Here is a 6,337-nt window from a genome sequence, read left to right on the forward strand (position 1 = left end):
TCGCCGTAGGTCTCTAAATGGAAACAGATGCACAAAATAATCCCAGAAACTCACAAGAAAAAGAACTTATAAATACCTTTTTTTAATGACTGTTTGGCTCCCCACAGAGAAATACAATAAACTTTTTACGACACGTTCAGCATCAAGTTTTACTGTCTGAATAAAGACAAATGTAAAAAAATTATTTAAATTGAGGGGGTCAGAAAAAGTATGAAATCTAATGAAAAAAATATTTTAAATGGAATTCTTAGGGTACTTTTTTTATAAGTGTATCTTTGCTTACACTTATAGAAATGATGCTGACTAGTTTGAATTAAGTAAGAAATCTAAATATTTATCAGTAAAGATCACTTTTGATCACCAAATTAGTTCATTTTTAGGTGTCAAGTTTGGGTATTAATTGAGTCACACTGGTGGCTAGTGGACCTCGAGCAGGTAGCGGGCTCCATCGCTCCAGCTCCATGGGCTCTGTGACAGGCTGGCGACCTCTCCAGTATGTGTCCCGCCTTCACTCAACAGTAACCGAGAGATTCTGGCAACCCCCCGGCCCCAGCAGGACAAGAAAATAGATGGGAGTTTAAGGGCAAAAATCCTTCCATCAAACAGCCAAATTGAATCTTTTGTTCTACCTTTCGATTGAGTCACTGAAATCGTCATGTGCCCAGAGCTGAGTCCCTGATTGGTTGACTAAGACACACTCAAATTGCGCCACAAGACCTCAGATTGCGTTTTTACATTGACTTAACAGTAAAACCTGATGTCTGTGTCGCGTGAGTCATGCACCATGAAACGCACATGTAAGCGTCTAAACGAAGATTTTTCACTGGAGGTAGCCGCTTAAATACCTGTTGCCGAGAGCAGTGTGACGTTAGCTTTACACTTAAAACAGAATGTTGGGATTCTGGCGAAATGCTAGCATTTTACCAAAAGACTGTCCTAACCGTTGGTGGAGGAAGGGAAGGAGTTTAACTCGGTTTTAAAGCTTTTTTCCTAATTTTCCTTACTTATTCTAAAAGTCTTTTGCATTTGAACTCAATAAAAAGTCAGACAAATAATATAATTTAGGATTTTTGGAAGCATTTTTGGTGACAAAACATGAAACAAAACCCAGTTTGCACTTCAAATAGTGAAATGAATATTCTATCCTTATTTGTTTTAGGTAACCTCAATCACCAAACCACATGATCTTGAATCATTGGGTCCTGAACACAGTGTGTTACTTATTGTATGTTTTATGTGATGAAAATAGCCAGTTATTGTCATTTAAAGATCCACATTTGTAAACATGTTTCACTAGCCTGTTCAAAATAAGGCCATTTTTTAATTTGAATTAAACTAATATTTGAGTTACAATTTTGAAGTAATGTAGCAACCATGTCAAGTAAACTGAAGCTGCTTTCAAACTTTTAAATTGACCAACAATTAGCGTTAAGAACATAATCGTTATTTTGTCTTAACTGTTTGTGTTGTGATTATGTGTATTCTGTTTTATGTTGAAGAAAAGCATCCTTTTTGTCACATTTTTTGAAACGTTCCTAATTTTTCATTGGAATTTGTATGGACCCGGAAAGAGGGCCAAACAAGCCAACACAATTAGCTACATTCATTTTCATTTCTTCCGTCGTTTTCATCTCTAAATTTAAAAGAAAATCTGTCATCTTTAAGAAAATAAAAAAAGTCATTATTTAATTTTAAAACAATTGTGAGTGTTAAGATATTCATTTAATAAAAGGGGGGTGTAAATGCTGGTTTGAAGGCCCCCCAGTAATTGTGCCTTGAGCCCCTAGAATTTTTAGCTGTGGCCCTGGTGATAGAAAAGGTTCAATTTAATATTAAAAAAATTTGTAGTCCTTTCCAACTTCACTGGGTGAATAAAAAGAGTATTTATAAGTGCTATTTATTTTAAGTCTTTTTCTTGGTGGGTTGGGTTCTTTTCCACAGAAACACCAAAAACTGTTGGGATTTTGGGGTTAAAAATGTGATCTTTGTTCATCACAGACAGATTAACATCCTGTTTCCTCCCTGTCATGTTTCCCTTTTTCTCAGAAAACGTGTACACACGACATCTGTCTGCAGATTGAGCAAATGCGAGGATTTCTGACCTTTTATGCGCAGCAGGAATTCCGAGAAATAGCTTCCATTAGAATTCAAAACTCCATCATATCCCGTCGCTGTGACCTCATTTGTTTTTCTGACCCGCGCCTCCAAAGCTTAAAGGTTGACTCGAGTTATGAGGATGTTGAAATACAGTTAGCATGGACTCACGCTCTGCTTCTCACAGGTTGTGGTTTTGTTCTGAGGCCATGTTTCAGGTGTTTCAGGTGACATAAATAATAAAAAAGATTTCCACATTCCTCTTTATTACCTGCAATAAATCACATTTTATTGCAAATCCAGATGCAGTAAAAACCTTATCTGCCTGAATTAGTGGCCTCTCACTGATATCCCCGTTTTGGCCACTTTTTTATGCTTTGCAGGAGTTTATGATTTCCCTAAAACTGGAAGTCATGCAGGCTGACTCATAAAACAAAACATAATTCCTTCAGTGTGGAGCTTTTTTTATGGCGGCCCTCCACATCACGGCAACGCTGACCTCGGGGTCGGCCTCACAACGGCGGTGATATTTTACATGCCACCCCACCCATCATGTAACCTGATTATTTGGCCCCTCTTCCTCTGGCCTCCCGCTTGCCTTTTCATTCTGAGCTGGCGCAGGAATGCTCTGTCAAGGATGACAAATTTTCAGATGAAGTCATGGAAAGTTTTTACAAGCAGATAAGGGTCTTTTATTTTTTCAAAAGGGCTGCTCGTTTTTGTGTGAATTTGCAGAAAAACACATTACTCGGGTCGTCTGAAGTCAGAGGGTGACCTCAGGGTGTTGACTTGAGTGAGAAGGCCTCAGTGGTGAAACTTGATGTAAAGTGCCTCAAAAACAAGCCTAATGAGCATCATCTCAGAGGGCAAGAATCAGAGTGGATGCTTTGGATTAGATGCAGATGTTCCTCTTTTCTTTAAAGATTAACTGCTGGGCGTCTGCTTCCACCTGCAGGTTTATTTTGAAATTACAAGCTTCTGCGGCGTCCGTTGGGCTTAAAAGGCTTCCTCAGTGATCTTGGGGTGTTTCTGTATAAATTTAACCCAATAAATCAGTCTTTAAAAATGCTATGGGCTTTATTTAGGCATTAGGTGAGGTAGATTTTGGGCAGAGAACCATTCTTCCAGATGCAGGATCTCATACTGGTATGCCGTCTCGTCCTCACCTGTTATCCGTCCCTCCACTACTGTGTCATCTGCAAATTTGATGATGATATTCTCTGGGTGACCAGGTAGAGAAAGTTCAGTGTTTAACTTAGTATCCGGTGGTATGTAGACGGCCATGACAATAACAGCCACCGTGGCCTCTGCTACCTGCATGAGTGGAAGGCTGTGCAGTCTGATTGTTATCTATAGATCCTCGTTCCATCAGGTTCAACAGTTGGAAGAGGATGGGGGCCTTTACCCGCCTGGTGAAGCAAGCGAAACAAAACTGTCAGACGAGTTTAACTTCATTCAGTTGAAGTACAGAGCGTATCAGTCTTCCTGACTACAGTAGCCGTAATGCCCAACCTATCTATACTAATCTGTATTAAAAAACATTTTGACCATTTTTTTAATAACATTGTATCACACAAAGTTGGTTTGAGGTCAGTTAGGAATACTATACTTACATATCTTATTCAATAACTTCCAAGTGTTTGTGTGTTTGTGCATCTCCCCAAGGTGTCCATCTAAAAGACTCACAACTGTCTAGACCGGACATTTTTGAATACTTATCTGAGTCTGATTTAATTGTAGTTTTGTCTCATGGTGGGGGGAGGACATGTCAACGTTCAATATCTGTAAAGATGAAAAGTCATCTGAGTAAGAGTCTTGGATATTCACCATGAATCACCTTAAATGTGAGTAAAGATGGAAGGATTGGGTCATGTTTGGCTGATCCCTGTCTCTCTGTCTCCCTCTTGTGGTGGTTTCTGCTACTGCTGTCCTCTGGTTTCTCTCCCGGTTTCTGTTTTTGTCTCCACAGATGAGCAGGATTACAGACGGGGACTATCACATCCCTGCAACCCATCTGCACTCATCCTGGCTGTACTGGTTTTACCTGACAGTCAGTCACATCTGTTTGTAGACTCGCTCTGATCGTTGTCTTTTTTTAATCTTCCAGTCCAACCAAAACCCCTGGATTGTCTTCATCATTTGGACACCACTGCCAACCATCCAAACCAGCTCTGCACCGCTTCCTCTTCAATAAAATGATTTTGGATTATTTTGTTAAAGTCACATTAACTTTTGCATCATATTTGTTTATGTTCATCACACATTTATGAGGTTATTTCACTGCAAATGTCTGCATTTCAGAGTTAACTTGCTTCTTCTTAATGCATCAAATGTGTTTTTCTGAAAATTACTTCACAATGTTTTTGCATAATTCGACTGCATGATAAATATCTGAACTGTTGCATTATAGTACACAGAAACATCAGCTGGGAGGAAGCAGCAAACTCCCAGAAGTATTGCTCTGATTCTGACAGGCATTAATGTGGGCCAAGAGAACAGGAAACAGAAATAAATCAGCTATTTGAAGCATGTGGCAGATGGTAGAATCCTCAATGCAGTTCTGCCCTACAGCCACACTATAGAGCAGTTACCTCTTAATATTAAATCAACGCGTTTTAGGGTACTTCCTACATTTATTTTTTAATGAAACATCTCACATATAGAGTGTCAAATTCAGCGGAGCCCTAAAAAGCCTGCATGGAGCCCCTGTGTGTGAGACTCTCTAGGACAGGCGTGCCCAAACTTTTTCACTCAAAGGGCCAGAATATAGTTGTGATCACGGTCCGCAGGCAAAATATACACATTTTTTTACATTTCATGAAATAAAAACAGAAAATAAAGAATATGGTTCAATTCATTATTTAATTCATTGTATTTATCAAGGTAACACACATTGGTAATAATAAAAAGTGACATTTGTCTTTGAAACCTTTAACCACAACAGCAAGGCCTCCCTGGCCAATTATTAACTAAAAAATAAGAGCAAGCTAAAACAAACAAACTTTCTTCCAATGGAAACAGCAAACTGGGATCTTAAAGAGAGACGTGGAGTTGGTCCTTTGACTTTATCAGTGACTAAATGTTGGCCTGCAGCTCACTAAATGATAGAGTTTCTGTAGCCACGACTTAGAGGGCCAAAAGATGACCTTTGGCCCGCGGGTCCCACTTTGGACACCCATGCTAGAGGGTCTTAGGCAAAGTGCACAAACCCCTCCCACCATCAACCAGGGTAATTCAATGAATAATTAATTATTCCAAAAAATATTTTTGAATATTGATAATTTTTTTCTAAAAATAATAATAATAATAATATTTAAAAAAAACATTAAAAATGTGACATTCGAACACAAAACTCTAAATAGTAATGAAGAAAAATGATGAAAAAAACTGAAACCCTACAGATAACTGGAAAAGTATAAAAACTTATGTAAATAAAGCACCATTGAAAGCAGTCTGAGGTTCCAGAGCCACTCACTCTCTTTATTCCTTTGGCTTTTACAGGAAAATGTTCACAATTTGATTCAATAATTAGGTTTGTACTTTTGGTTAATTTCTTTTAGTTAATTAAGTTTAATCATGTTTAGATTTTTAACATTTTGGCACATTTAAAACAGCAAGAAAACCATGAAAAGACTATTAAATGGAGTGGAGGGAGACACACAAAACCCAGAAGACTTGTTAAAGCCTCCATCTAATATAACTCAAAAATGTAGAATATATATATATGGAGGAAAAAAATAAAATCAGCAATTAGTCACGAGTATTAAAACAAGTTTGACAACAACAATAAAATCCAATTAGTCAATGTGTGACCTAAAGTGATGTAAGTGTGATAGATGTCAAATAACTGAGCAAATGGATGGTAGAAGGTTTCATCCATCCATCCATCCATCATGATAAAAAATGTCATTTTGACTTGTTTTTTGTTCTTTCTTTTTTTAAATGTAAGTGAATCTGCTGCAGCAGGGGTGTGTCTTATTTGACACTACAGGGTGTCTTTTATTTTGAAAAGACCTTAAATGTATTGAAGGGAAAACTAAAAAAAAATCTTATTATAATTAAACTATTGTGTATTTTTAATGATATATTTTATAAATTAATGGCTTAATAGATGCAAAAACATAATTATTGAATTTTTTTAAACAGGAAGTGGGACTCGCTGGGTTTTGGTCAGTCAGAAACTGCACCAAATGTTTTTTTGTTGTTGTTTTGTTTTCTAATTATTATTATTATTATTATTATT

This window comes from Oryzias melastigma, linkage group LG17 (genome assembly GCF_002922805.2).
Source record: "Oryzias melastigma strain HK-1 linkage group LG17, ASM292280v2, whole genome shotgun sequence".
Lineage (NCBI taxonomy): Eukaryota > Metazoa > Chordata > Actinopteri > Beloniformes > Adrianichthyidae > Oryzias > Oryzias melastigma.